Source organism: Papio anubis, chromosome X, assembly GCF_008728515.1.
Source record: "Papio anubis isolate 15944 chromosome X, Panubis1.0, whole genome shotgun sequence".
Taxonomy (NCBI): Eukaryota; Metazoa; Chordata; class Mammalia; order Primates; family Cercopithecidae; genus Papio; species Papio anubis.
Genome location: NC_044996.1, coordinates 53317823 through 53331893, shown reverse-complemented (window position 1 = coordinate 53331893; position 14071 = coordinate 53317823).

The window sequence follows — 14071 nt, the reverse complement described above, 5'->3', positions numbered from 1 at the left end:
GATTGGAAAATATCAATTTGAGTAACATGAACCATGATAAAGAAATCATCAGGAAATTGTGAGGTAGCAATTATTTTGCATAAAAGAATATGCCAGAACACTTATGTATTATCTGTTTTATGCTGCAACAAGCAAACCCAGTTTGTGCAACTTCCACCTGCTGCAACATTGTTATTCTATAGCTATACTGTTTCTCTGTTTTTTTAAAATCTTTTTTGCATAATTATCACCAAGTATCCTGTATCCTATCTCTTTGCTCTTTCTTGCATGCAGAACATGTTTCCTGCAATCTGTTCTCTTTTCCCTGAATGTCTTCTTAAAGAAATCAGTTTACATTGACACTGAGTAGACAGTAGAAGAGTCCTGCTGGGTGCCCTCACCATAACCTGATTTCCTTCCTATTTGTTCCATGGGAAATGATTACCTGCAGTGTTTAAACACACTTTTAGACTGCTGATTCAGAACTAAGCAACTTAAAAAGCATATAGAAATGGGATTTGCAGGATCATTTGGAATGTTAGAGCTTTTGCTCAAAGCATTTTTGAACAGCAGTAGTAGTTATTTGTACGTAGAGACAGTAAAGTTTGGGATGCAGAAATTCAATTCCATTGTCCTACTCATGGTATGCCATGCATGACTTCTACATGACATGTCCCATCATGATGGCATATGCAATTATTTTTAAATGTTCTTATTTATATAATATGATTCTCATAGTTTCCAAAAAATACATTTTATTTCCAAAGGAATTTCTGACTAATTTTACAGACAAATACTTCAGTAGGCTCTGAAGAACTCTTGAGGTTGTTATTAAGCTTGGAATTATTTGGAGATGTGGTGTGATTCAAGTCTATAGTTCCCATTGTCAGTTATCTCTTTGCAAAAAGAAATACCGGGGCTTCAGTCATGCTCCTGAAGTTGAGGTAATCATTGAAAAAAAAAAATTAAAAGAAGGTAATTGGTCCCTTCAGTGCAAAACTCAAGTGAAAATCCAAGAACAGAATTAATCATAAACACAATAAAATCCTGAAGTAAGAGAGCTCATATGGTTGTTTCCCATTGAAGATCTACTAGTTTGAAAGTAACATAGATTCTTTTCCACGCAAGGTTGTCAATGTAGCAATTCTAAGCACTACTAAGGTCATACATATTTTTAAAGTCCTTGAGATGTTAATACATTTTGAATAACAGTACTTTATCAGACATGTCTTTTGCAAATATTTTCTCCCAGTCTGTGGCCTGTCTTCTCTGATTCCCAACAAATCACTTTTGAAGCTCAAAGATAAGAAAATTAACAACCTGATTTTTTTAATGGGTAAAAGACCTATACAGGCACCTCACCAAAGAAGACATACAGATGGCAAGTAAGCTGTGTTATCCTGTTCCTATTACTATCACAAAAAGCACCTTAGACTGAGTAATTGATGAACAGAATTTTATTGCTCACAGTTTGGAAGGCTGGGATGTCTAAGATCAAGGCACTGGCAGATTTAGTGTCTGCTAAGAGCTCATTCCTCATAGATGACACAATGACACTTTCTGTGTGTCTTTACATAGCAAAAGGGATGAATGCTGTGCCCTCGCATGGCAGAAGGGGCAAGCATGCTCCCTTCAACCTCTTTATAAGGTCACTAAACCGATTAATATAAATGGAGCCCTCATGACACTCACTTCCCGAAAGGCCCCACTTCTTAATACTGTAGCATTGGGGATTCAGTTATAACATATGAATGTTGGTGGAACATCACCATTCGGACCACAGAATAGGCATCTGAAAAGGTTCTCAGTATAATATGTGACTAGGGAATCACAAGTTAGTAAAACAATTCAATACCACTGAACAGCTATTAGGATGGCAAAAATCCAAAATACTGATAACACCAAATACTGGAAAGGATGTGGAACAACAGGACCTCTAATTCATTGTTGGTGGGAATGCAAAGTAGTAAAGCCATTTTGGAAGACAGCTTGTCAGTTTCTTATAAAACTAAACACATTTTTACTATATGATACAATAATTGTGCTTCTTGAACTTTAATGAATTGAAAAATTATATTCATACAAAAACTTGCACATGGATGTTTATGGAAGCTTAAATTTATAACTGCCAAAACTTGGAAATAGCGAAGATGTTCTTCAATAGGGGAGTGGAGAAAATATTATTCAACTCTAAAAATAAATTAATTACCAAGTTGTCAGAGGAGTTTGAACAAGAGCGACTCTATCTTGAATAGGGGCTGGGTAAAATAAGGCTGAAATCTACTGGGCTGCATTTTCAGGAGGTTAAGGCATTCTTAGTCACAAGATACAGGTCACAAAGACCTTGCTGATAAAACAGCATGCGGTAAAGAAGCTGGCAAAATCCCACCAAAACGAAGGTGGCAATGAAAGTGACCTCTGGTCCTCCTCACTGCTCATTATATGCGAATTATAATGCATTAGCATGCTAAAAGACACACACACCAGCACCATGACAGTTTACAAATGCCATGACAATGTCAGGAAGTTACCCTATATGTTCTAAAAAAAGGGTAAAAACGCTTAGTTCTGGGAATTTCTCAATCCTTTCCCAGAAAACTCATGAATAATCCACCCCTTGTTTAGCATTTAATCAAGAAATAACTGTAAAAATAGCTAACCAACAGCCCTTGAGGCTGCTTTGTCTATGGAGTAGCCATCCTTTTATTCCTTTACTTTCTTAATAAACTGGTTTTCACTTTATGGATTCACCTCGAATTCTTTCTTGTGCAAGATCCAAGAACCCTCTCTTGGGGTCTGGATCAGGACCCTTATCTGGTAGCAAAGCCATGAAAAGACATAGAGGAAACAAATGCATACTAATATGTGAAAGCAGGCCATTTTCAAAGGCTGCATACCATTAATATATGAATCCAACTGTACGGCATTCTGGAAAAAGCAAAACTATGAAGGCAGCAAAAAAGACCAGTAGTTTCCAGGGGTTAAGAGGAAATAAGGGATAAATATATGGAGTACAGAGGATTTTTAGGGCACTGAAACTATTCTGTATGATACTACAATGGTGGATACATGTCATTATGCATTTGTCACAACCCACAGAGTTTATAACAGGAGTGAATTATAATGTAAACTATGACCATTAAGTGATGACAACGTGTCAGTGTGGGTTCATCAGCTGTAACATATATAACACTGTGGTTCAAGATGTAGATAGTGGGGGAGGTTGTATGTGGGGAGACAGGATTTAGGAAAACTCTCTGTATTTTCTGCTCAGTTTTGCTGTGAACCTAAAACTACTTTAGAAAATACATTTTATTAATTTAAAAATAATAATTAAAATACAAATAAAACATCTTTGGGCAAAAAAGTGATAGATTTCTAGGCCATATAGCCACACAAATAGCTTAGAGTTTCAGCTACTGAAAGATTAAATTTCCAGTTGATTACATTTGATCTAGCAGTCTCACTACCTGGTATCTACCCAAAGAAAAAATACCATATACCAAAACAATACCGGCACTCATATGTTTATCACAGCACTATTCATGACGGCAAGCATATGGAATCAATGCATGTGTCCATCAATAAATAACTGAATAAAGAAAGCATGGTGTATATGCACAATGGAATATTACTCAACCATAAAAAACAATGCAATCATGTTTTTTTGCAGCAGCATGGTTGGAACTGGAGGCCATTGTTTTAAGTGAAACAACTCAGAAACAGAAAGAAAAACAGTGCATCTTCTCATTTATAAGTGAGAGCTAAATAATTTGTAACATGGACATAGAGTGTGAAATGATAGACAATGAAAATTTGGAAGCGGGGCTTCCAGGGGTGTGCATAATAAAAAATTACTTAACGGTCACAATATACATTATTCAGGTAATGAATAACTCTAAAAGCCCTGACTTCACTGCCAATCAATATATCTATGTAACAATGTTATACTTGTATCCCATAAATTTATAGGAAGGAGGAAAAGAAAATATTGTAGATGGTTTTCTCAGACCATAAGCAGTAGTCATTTTTTTTCTAGGATTACGATTATGGACTAAACATTTTTTTCTTCTACAAATTTAAGGATTTATTTTTTGAGATAGGGTCTTGCTATGTTGCCCTGTTTCATATTGAACACCCAGACTCAAGCAATCCTTCCTCCTTGGCTTTCTGAGTAGCTGGAACTACATGCACATGCCACTATTTCTGGCTTCAATCTAGGAAACTTTTATCACAAACACTGGTAGAAATAGAATGCCGTTAGCCTATTTATTTTCCCTACGTAACATAGTCTTAATTATTTTAGTTTTATAGTAAGTTTTAATTACTAGTAGGGCAAAACATGCATATTTTCTTTATAGGAATTTATTATTTTGGCTATTTGCATGACCATATACATTGGAATCATCTTGCCAATTTTTAAAATCTGTACCTTTGGGAATTTATTCTAATAGTAAATCTGTGAACCAATTTGGGTAGAACTGATATCTTTACAATATTAATTTTTTCCATTAGCGAACAAGGTGCATATGTACAGTTATTCTAAACTTAGTCTTCTGTGGATAGCACCTACTTGAATCAGATTTTTAAAATTTATTTCGCCAATCTTTGCCTCTCATTTTGTGAGTTTAATTAATTTACATTTTAAGTAATTACTGATTATAAAGAACTTACTTTTTAATTTGTTTTCTGTATGCCTTGTATTTTTATTTTTCAATATTTCTTTCTCTGGCATAGCCTTCCGTTGTGTTTAGTGGATTTTTTGTTGTAACATGTTTTGATTCCCTTCACATTTTTGTGTTTATATTCTATAGACATTTTCTTTGTGGTTATGATAGGGATTACATATAACAACCTAAAGTTATAAAAAATCTATTTTAAGTTGATACAAATTTAAACTCAATTGCATACTAAAACGTTATTTCTCTCCAGATGTATTCTCCTCACTTTATCTTATTGATGTCACCAACACATTTTTATATATTGTATCTCCATTAACATATATTTCTGATTGTTTTATGAATTTATATTTTAAATAATATGGAAAAAAGTCAAGTTGCAAAGCAAAATTACAAATAATACTGGGGTTTACATTTGTTCATGTATTAACATTTACCAAAGATCTTTATATTTTCATATGCCTTTGAGTTGTCTCGTTTCTTTTTATTTCATCTTGATGAACTCCCTGTAACATTTCTTTAGGGTAGGTCTAGTGGTAATAAACTTCGTTAGCTTTTGTTTATCTATGAATGTCTTTGTACTTTCCTCATTTTTGAGAAACAGTTTTGTCAGATACAGAAATCTCTGACGATAGTTTTTTGTTTGTTTGTTTGTTTGTTTGTTTTTTAAGTACATTAATTGCCTTCTTGCGTCCATGGTTTCTTCTGGGGAAAAAAACCATTAATCTTATTGAGGATCTCTCGTAAGTGACAAGTTGTTTTTCTCTCGCTGTTTTCAAGATTCTTTCTTGTCTTTAGCTTTTGACAGTTTGATTATTATGTGTCTGAGTGTGCATCCTTTGGGGTTATCCTACTGGTTGTTTTTGAGCTTCTTATGTTTGTATACTCATGTTTTTCACCAAATTTTGACATTTTCAGCCTTTATTTTAAAAAATCAATTTCTGTGTCATCTTTCTCTAATTTCTTCTTCTCTGGATTTCCCATGATCAACTTGATAGTGTTTCAGTCCCTTAAGCTCTGATACCTTTTCTTTATTTTATTTTTTTTTTTGTTCCTTAGGCTCAATAATTTCATTTGACCTGTCTTCAAGTTTGTTAATTCTTTCTTCTGCCCATTTGAATCTGTTGTTGAACACCTCTAATATTTTCAAAATTCTGTTATGCTATTTATTCAGCTCCAGAAGTTTCATCCAACACCTTTTAATAAATAATTTCCATCTCTTGGTTTACATTATTATTTTGTTCATTTATCATTTTCTTTATTTCCTTTAACTTTTTGTCTCTCTCCATGGCTTTATATAGTTCTTTGTGCATATTTTAGATATGTGCTTTAAATTGTCGTAAGTTTGATACCGGCACTTTTTCAGATAATATTTCTGACAACTTATTTTCTTCCTTTGAGTTGGACACTGTTTACTACTTCTTTGTATGCCCTTTAATTTTCTTTTTGTCATTGTTGTTCTTAACAATTGGACATAAAAAAAAAACAGCTTCCTTTCTCAGTTTTTGAAGACTTGTTCTGTGCTTCACGAATTAACTGGTTGTAGTATGATCCTTGGCATTAGTCAGGTGTGAAAGCTTAAGTCTTCTCAGAACTTTCCTGAGCATGTATTTTGCCTACGCCTGTGTATGTCTTTTTCTTTTTTATTTCACCTGCAGATATGGTTGCTTTATAATGTTTTAATTTTCCAAGGAGTCTAATTCTAGCTTTTTTTGGATTCCTTAGCAAGTTTACTGTAGATCTCCACCTGCAATCTCTTGCCCCAGAAATTTGAAGGGCTTATGCTTTATGCAGTTTTATGAGTATTGCTTGCTGCTTCTCTCTATCTGAGATCTGAGTTAACAGACTAGAAACTAGTCCATCAGACATCCCTCATAAATAAAGTCTGTTCTGCTCCCTTCTGCTTGATGGAGTTAATTTGGAACTGAGATTTAGCTTCCTATTGAACAAGACTGCTTCATGCTATGGAGGGTGTGGGGTATGGGTGAGTGAAAATGCCATAAACTTTTCTACCATTTTGAATGTAGCTTTTTCTTATTTGGGCATTTGCTGGTTTGCTGTAAATGTTTAACTTCCCAGAGGTTTAGCATAAGACTATTTTATCTAATCTGTCTCTCTTTTTAAACGTGCTTGTGGAGGAAGAAGGGCCAGGAGCTTTCTAGTCCACCATTTTCTGATATCACTGTTGCCTCTCAGCTTTAATTTTGGCAGACCACAAATGTATAGTTAGATTCAATTATCAAACTCACATAAATGCTAGCTTGTGTTTGAGAACCCTCGGGAGATTTTGTTCCCCTTTCCACAAAGAGCTAAGTTTAAGATAAGCAGGTGGTTCAGACTATTTTCCTCAGTAGGAAATTTATTTTTTCTTATTAAATCAAATTATAAGTGTGTGGCTTTTTAGATACAACTGCTTCCTGTGGAGCCCTCGGTTCAACTTCCCACCCCACTTGGGCCCTAGGCTCTGTCTCTTCTCCTCTACTTCTGACCCATTAAAACCAAGGATTGATACATGATACCAAAACAGTTATGGATCTCAGTGTACCTTTTGCATCATGTTATGTTTTGTTATTTCTTATTATTTGTTATTTCCTGTTATTTTTCCCCACTAATAATGCTCCTTACGTTCCTGATATTTCTATATTTAACTTTAAAAATATGTTTTATCAGTATTTTAGTTGTTTGGTAAAAGGAAGTATTTTGCAAAACATGTAGTATATCATATTGCCACATGTCTGATTCCTTTATAATTCACTTTTATCATTTGTTCTTTACAGGCTATTGACCATAGATATGTTGATCTTATCTTCTGTAGTTATTCTCTGAAAACATATTAATTTACACAGCATCAAGTACTAAGTCTTTGGTAATGAACATTTCTACATTTTGGTACTCAAGCTATAGGTTCTAAAATTTTTAATTTGTGAAAATATTGAAATTATAGAAGTTTATAAAATGTTTAAAAATAAAACGTTTAACTTATTGACTATCAAACATCTTATTTTGGACTTTTAGCCACTGTTCAGTTGGCTTTACCAAATTTCTTTTCCTTTGGATATTTTATTTCTTGGGATACTAAGATAATTATGGAGCTGTAGGGTTGGGTATGAATAAATAAATATTTGATATGCAATTACAAATAAAATGGAACAGAAAAGAACCTATAAGATAAAAGAGGCTAAATGCTGGGTAGATTACAGGACATATGTCCTAGACATAAATATGAATTTATAAGTAAATAGGAGAAAGGAGATGAAAATGAGGATGCAAACAGAAAACAGCAGAAAATAGCACTAGATAGTGTTGATGAAGGGAGGGATAGATGTGAGTGTTGTAGAATAGGTCTTTGTCTTCTGGATAAAAGTAAAAAAGCAGGTTTGTCTTAAATATCCTCTCTCTCTAATTCATCCTCTTTCTTGTGACAGCATCTTTCCAGAAAAGAAAATGAAAATGGTAGTAGTCAGTTGTGGAACTTGTGAGGTTTCTTAAACTAATAATGAAAACTCAATGCACAAATTTGATAAACTTATACATATCCATTTCCTTATTCTTAGGTATAGGGTGGATACTATATTGTAAATATCACATCTATTACTTTTTGTCTCTGGCTTAACCTGAGCCATGAAATGCAAGAGAAGTAGAAAATGAAAATAAAAGTATATTACCCATAAAGATATTGCCTTTGACACATTTTCACATTTCATTAACTATATATCACTTTTTATGTTCATTAGACTTTTATTAATCAGTATTATGACTTTTCATGGGTTTTCCATGTAGCACAATTTGGGACATTTTGAATTTGCTATATGTACCAGATCTTTTCTTTCTACAGTTACTAAAGCACTGACCATAGTTCAGTTTTACAAGAAGTTACAAATGGTTGAATACCTTTTAAAGGAAAGTACATTTATAGAATGAAACATAGCTTTTGAAAAACTCAACTTTATTTTCAAAAGCTTTTTTAAAAATGAATGATTTTTTTAGCCCAAAATAAAATCAATAGCTTCATGAAAGAGTGAGGTTTGAAAGATATCAAAGTACAAACTGATTCTGTGACACCACCTGTTCTAGATTTCGAGTTACAGGTAATAGTGCCCATTTTTTAAAAACTCAGTAATCACCCTTTTATTTTTTCAATTTTGTCTCCTCTTGTCATTTTGTCTTTATTCATTTATCATGCTTCTGATATAAAAAATTTTCTGACAGTTTACCACTTTCATCAAATATATGGTATGTGAGATGAAAGTTCAAGTAAGGCACTTTGGTCATTTAAATTTTCTAGCTCTGAGTAATACTTGGAAAATAAATAATATCGACAACATTTATTTCACTCTTAGGATACTAACTTTGAACTCATGAGGTATTTATAACTTGATAGGAAAGTAAACGTTTTCTAACAGAGAGTATGAAGCACAGCTACAAAGTGTATAATGCCAAAAAAGTTAAGGAAGACCATAATCTGTGACATCTTGTGATAACTGACAAAATCATATTGACCAAATAAAATCAAACGGTTGATCAGTTTTCTGTAGTGTAACAAAGAAAATTTTCTAGCTGTATGACCATTAGGTGTTTGAAGGCATATTTTTAAAATATTTCAGTATCATAAAGTATCTTATCTTATGCAATAGATAACTACCGTTTTTGCCCAACATCCTTCTTCCATTAAAACAAGCACCTAATATTTTCTTTGAGGAATATCCTCTTCTTCATAATTTCATGTGATCTGTGTAGAACTGAGACTACCTAGAACCACTTGGTTTAGATCCTGATTAGCCTGAGCCATATCTTTGTTCTTGGCATTTGTTTTAAAAATGGGTATTTGACCTGCTGTAGCCAATAATAAGCAATCAAAATTTTTGATGATATCTCTGGTATAGAGGCTGTTTTTTCTTTTCTTTTTTTGAGACAGACTCTTGCCCTGTTGCCCAGGCTGGAGTGCAGTGGCACAATCTTGGCTCACTGCAACCTCCGCCTCCTCCCAGGTTCAAGCAATTCTCATGCCTGAGCCTCTCAAGCAGCTGGGATTACAGATGACAAGCGTCCGCCACCATGCCCGGTTAATTTTTGTATTTTTAGTAGAGACGCGGTTTCACCAAGTTGCCCAAGTTGGTCTCGAACTCCTGGCCTCAAGTGATCCACCCGCCTCGGCTTCCCAAAGTGCTGGGATTACAGGCGTGAGCCACCATGCCCAGCTGAAGCTGTTATCCTTTTTGCCTGAACAGAAACTTGAGATGGCGTAGAAATAGTAGAGAGCTGCTGCTACCTTCTGACTTTATACAGCTTGAGTTTGTAGCCGGTAAAATCAAAGAAGAGTCAATCACAGAGCTTAACTGAGTCCTGATGACATCACTTAACCCCAAATACAGCTGTTCCTGAAGTCAGTTCTGCCCCCCAGACTTTTCAGTTGTCAAACAATCCACATTTTTATTTTAATATTTTTTTTCTTAATACACTGTGTGTAGATTTTTTTTGAACCTTAAAATTTTTCTAACAGAAAAACCTTACTGACAGTTATTGAAGGGTTATATATAAATTAACACGTAAGATTCAATACACAAGCTTCCCCACAGTTGGAACGTTACCATATTTTCCAGGTCCTCTTAAAGTCTAGAGCTTTTCAGTACACTTGGCCTGTGTGGAGGAAAGTGTTAGCAATTCCTATGGGATATAAAATGATACTTGAATAAATGTCAGGACAAGAAATGTACAGCTGAAGACAGGTTTGTGAATGAATACATACATGTGATACAAATGTGTCTAATTAGGATGTATCTCAGTTGGTAACAAATCGTCTTGAACGGAATTGAAAAAGACTAATGATAGGACACTTATTTTTGGTGCCATTCTTTGGTATCAGTTAAATATTTATAGAGCATGTACCTGTGTATAAAAGAGTAAAATCCTTAGAAAAGAATAAATGTGATTTGTATTATATTTTTAAAAGTCTAGGGCTTTAATAAATGTTACTTTGGAGAAGAACTGAGCAGAAGAGTAGTTAATATATTTAAATTGTTAGTAGATATATTAACCATGTGGACTCTTTGAAAGTGGTATTTACTTGGTAATCTCTGCATCTCTACTGCCTAGTATAGCACAATAAGTATTTACTGCATTAAATTTCAATGACTTAAGATATAACTTTCATGACAGTAAATTCTAGATTTCATCCTCAATGTTTGTTTGAATACGAACAATTAATAATAATAAAAGCTACTATGTATCAAGTGCTTGTTATGTGCCATGCAACCTGTTAAGTAGTAAACACAAAATTAATTCATTTGAGACCACATAATTATAAAATGAATAATATCTGCTTTACAGATGTGGTAACTGGTGTTCAGTAATTTTAAATAATTTGTTTCAGACAACATAGCTGGTAAGTAGCAGACCAGGATTTTTTTTTTTTTGTCTGACCACATGCCAAAGCCTTTAACAACTATGCCACCTAGCTCCAAAGTCTTAAGCAGTTGTCAAATTGTCTTTAAACCAAATGGCAAAACAAAGCAAGCAAACCCAAAACACTTATGGACCTAAGAAGATAAGTAGAAAGATAGATAATAAGGATGGAAGAGAATATCCGGGAAAGACTATAAAGGGGAAATATTTTTAATAAAGAAAAATCATGAGTATACAATATGAGAAACCAAATATAACTCAAATCAGATTTGTTGTCTTGCCTTCTGGAATATAAAATGTTACATAGACAATATCTTGGATTACATACAAGGACATAAAATACCTCAATTTCAGAATTAGATGTTAAAATAAAATCTAAAGTAAAATAGTCATGACTCTCATAAAACACAACAGATTTTACTCAAGAGTTACCTAGGGATATAACACATTTTGGTGACATATGTTAGGCTGTGTACACTGAACCAACATTTACAATAAAATACAACTCTCTTAAAAATAGGCTGTGCCAGATTCCCCCATGAGACTTCTAAAGATTCTGTTATTGAATTTGCATAATTGCTTGACAATATTTTTAAATTTTTTTTAAAAATCAAGACTTTAAAAATGTGATTTTCAATTCGGTCATTGAAAATCTTCATGACAGCAAAGACCGGATTTATAGTCTCAATGATTTTTACAAACTGATTAAAGTCATAGTAATGTCAGATACTAGAACATGTTGACCTCAATAATTAATTTCTCCAATATGTTTTGCTTCTTGGAAATAAAGGTAGAATCATTTGGATGCAGTTAGTTTGCTGCTTCAAAATCTGGGTCTGTATCCTCTTATGACAATTCTCCTCTTTGTTGAACCAATTCCTCTTAATGTTACCTCTCTGACCTTCAAGGAGTGACCTAAGTTTAAGAATATACTTTGGAAATAAAGTTGAAAATGATTGAGATCATATATCAGTATTCAATAGAGAAACCCTAGATAAAAATATCTCCATCAGTAATTCAGATTTGACCATTGTCATATTATTTAGTGAACTGAGTTTGATTTATTGACCAAGAAGAAACAAACCATATCAGGATGAGCTGTATGTACTTGAGGATACAGGGAGAGAATGTGGATCCAATTTAAGTTTTACATGAAAATAAAGATCTGCTAGACTATTAGACAATGGTCAATATCCTATGTGCTATGAAACCTGAGTTAGGAAATCATATCTGGCTTCTGGGATGTAGTCAACAATGTCAACTATAAGCCAATTCCAATTGCAAAACCAAGTTTCATTCAAATCAATACTACCATGATAATCATTCAGGGAAATATTGAGATCTTTTTGTAACCACAATGTAGAGAAAATAAAACGATTATCCATAAACAATACGATCATAATTATACATCAAAATAATGCTGGAACATACTTTGAAATGATGTAGCATTTTTCCTGGACATCCTGAGGAGTTAAAACTTCTAAATGATACTGATAAGGACACACAGAGAAGCAAGCCAAATCTAGGTGAGCGTGGAGTCACAGAATCCAAATGAAGAGAGTATTTCAAGAAGGTAAAGCAAGTTGAGGATTGATCATTTTTCCTTGGTTTTGAGACTATAGAGTTTGTTGATGTTTTAAGCAAGAGCAATTTCGTGAAGCAATAAGGGGATCTAAAAATCAGATTACAATTCTTTTCCTCATGAGAAAGAAAGGAAAATGAAGGCAAAAAGTGGTCAAATCCCCTGTTCAAGGTTAAGTGGTAGATTCAGATTTCAAAGCCATTTCCTTTTCTGTACTTTTTCATCATCTCTTTCTAATTCCTATTGGAAACATTAAAGAGCACACTTAGCACATTGATTTCACATGCTAATAAATTAAATTTGAGAGTTAAGACACATACTGTCCACTCAACATGTGCCTTTTTTTTTTTTTAATTTAACAAGTGTGATTTTCTTTTCTACAAGCTTTGCATTGTAAAGGGGGAAGTAGCATGTATTCCTACCTTACCATCATCCAGTAAATCTAGTTACAAAGGAATGGTTAGAATACACGTCAAATGACTTGATGAACTCTTGGTACAGTGTCCATGAAAATTCCTGAATCTAAAGTTCTCAGAGAGAAGAGGGTGGTGTTTTTTTTCTTTCCTGTTTTGTTTTTGGAACAATATATTCTTAAAAAGACACTTAAATATCAGGATGAGACACTTGAGATCAACATGGGTTGCTGTTGCAATCAATACGGCACAGTGAAAATAAATATTTTCTCTGAATTCAGAATTAATGAGGCGGCAGGCTCTTGGAAAAACTGTAATTTCTTCCTTAATACTGAGGAAAGCTGCCATGTGAAATATTACTGTAAGTCTGACCCAGGATATGCTACAGGGTAAATCAGCATCTCAGAAGCAGTGAAGCTTTAAACAGGTCTCAAGATGGGTCTGAAAACAGGTAATGTAAGGTGCATGATGCAAAGGTGTTTTGACAACATGATAGATAAGGGCCCTAGAGGGGGGAAAAGGTATAGATAAAGTGAACCCTAAAATTGCACATTTTAGATTACCATAGACTTGAAATATCATCTAAATCAAGAGGTGATGATGGAGCCTGAGAACTGCTGCTAACACTTGCTGTGGATTAGGATCCCATTTGGCAGGGCCAGGACCAGGGTAAATCAGATACAGCTCTCAGCAAGCTGCTCCTGTGAAATAAACGGGTGGCAGTAACATCTGGACACAACTTGGAGAAAATCCATTTGTTAGAAAGAAAAAGTTATCTGTAGGTGTATGTATTGCTTTTGTTGGTTTGTCTGGTGTGTTTCCCCTCAGATATACCAAGGTTCATGATAATAAATGATTATTTTATTTAGAAAACAAAACACAGGAAAGCAAGTAAAAAGTAAGCAAATACCCAAATCAGTTGCATGTGTAACAGCTAAATTAAATTTTAAAAGTAGCCTTTAATGATGTTTCTGACCATAACAAATACATGGTTTTTGGCACAGCATGAGAATGCT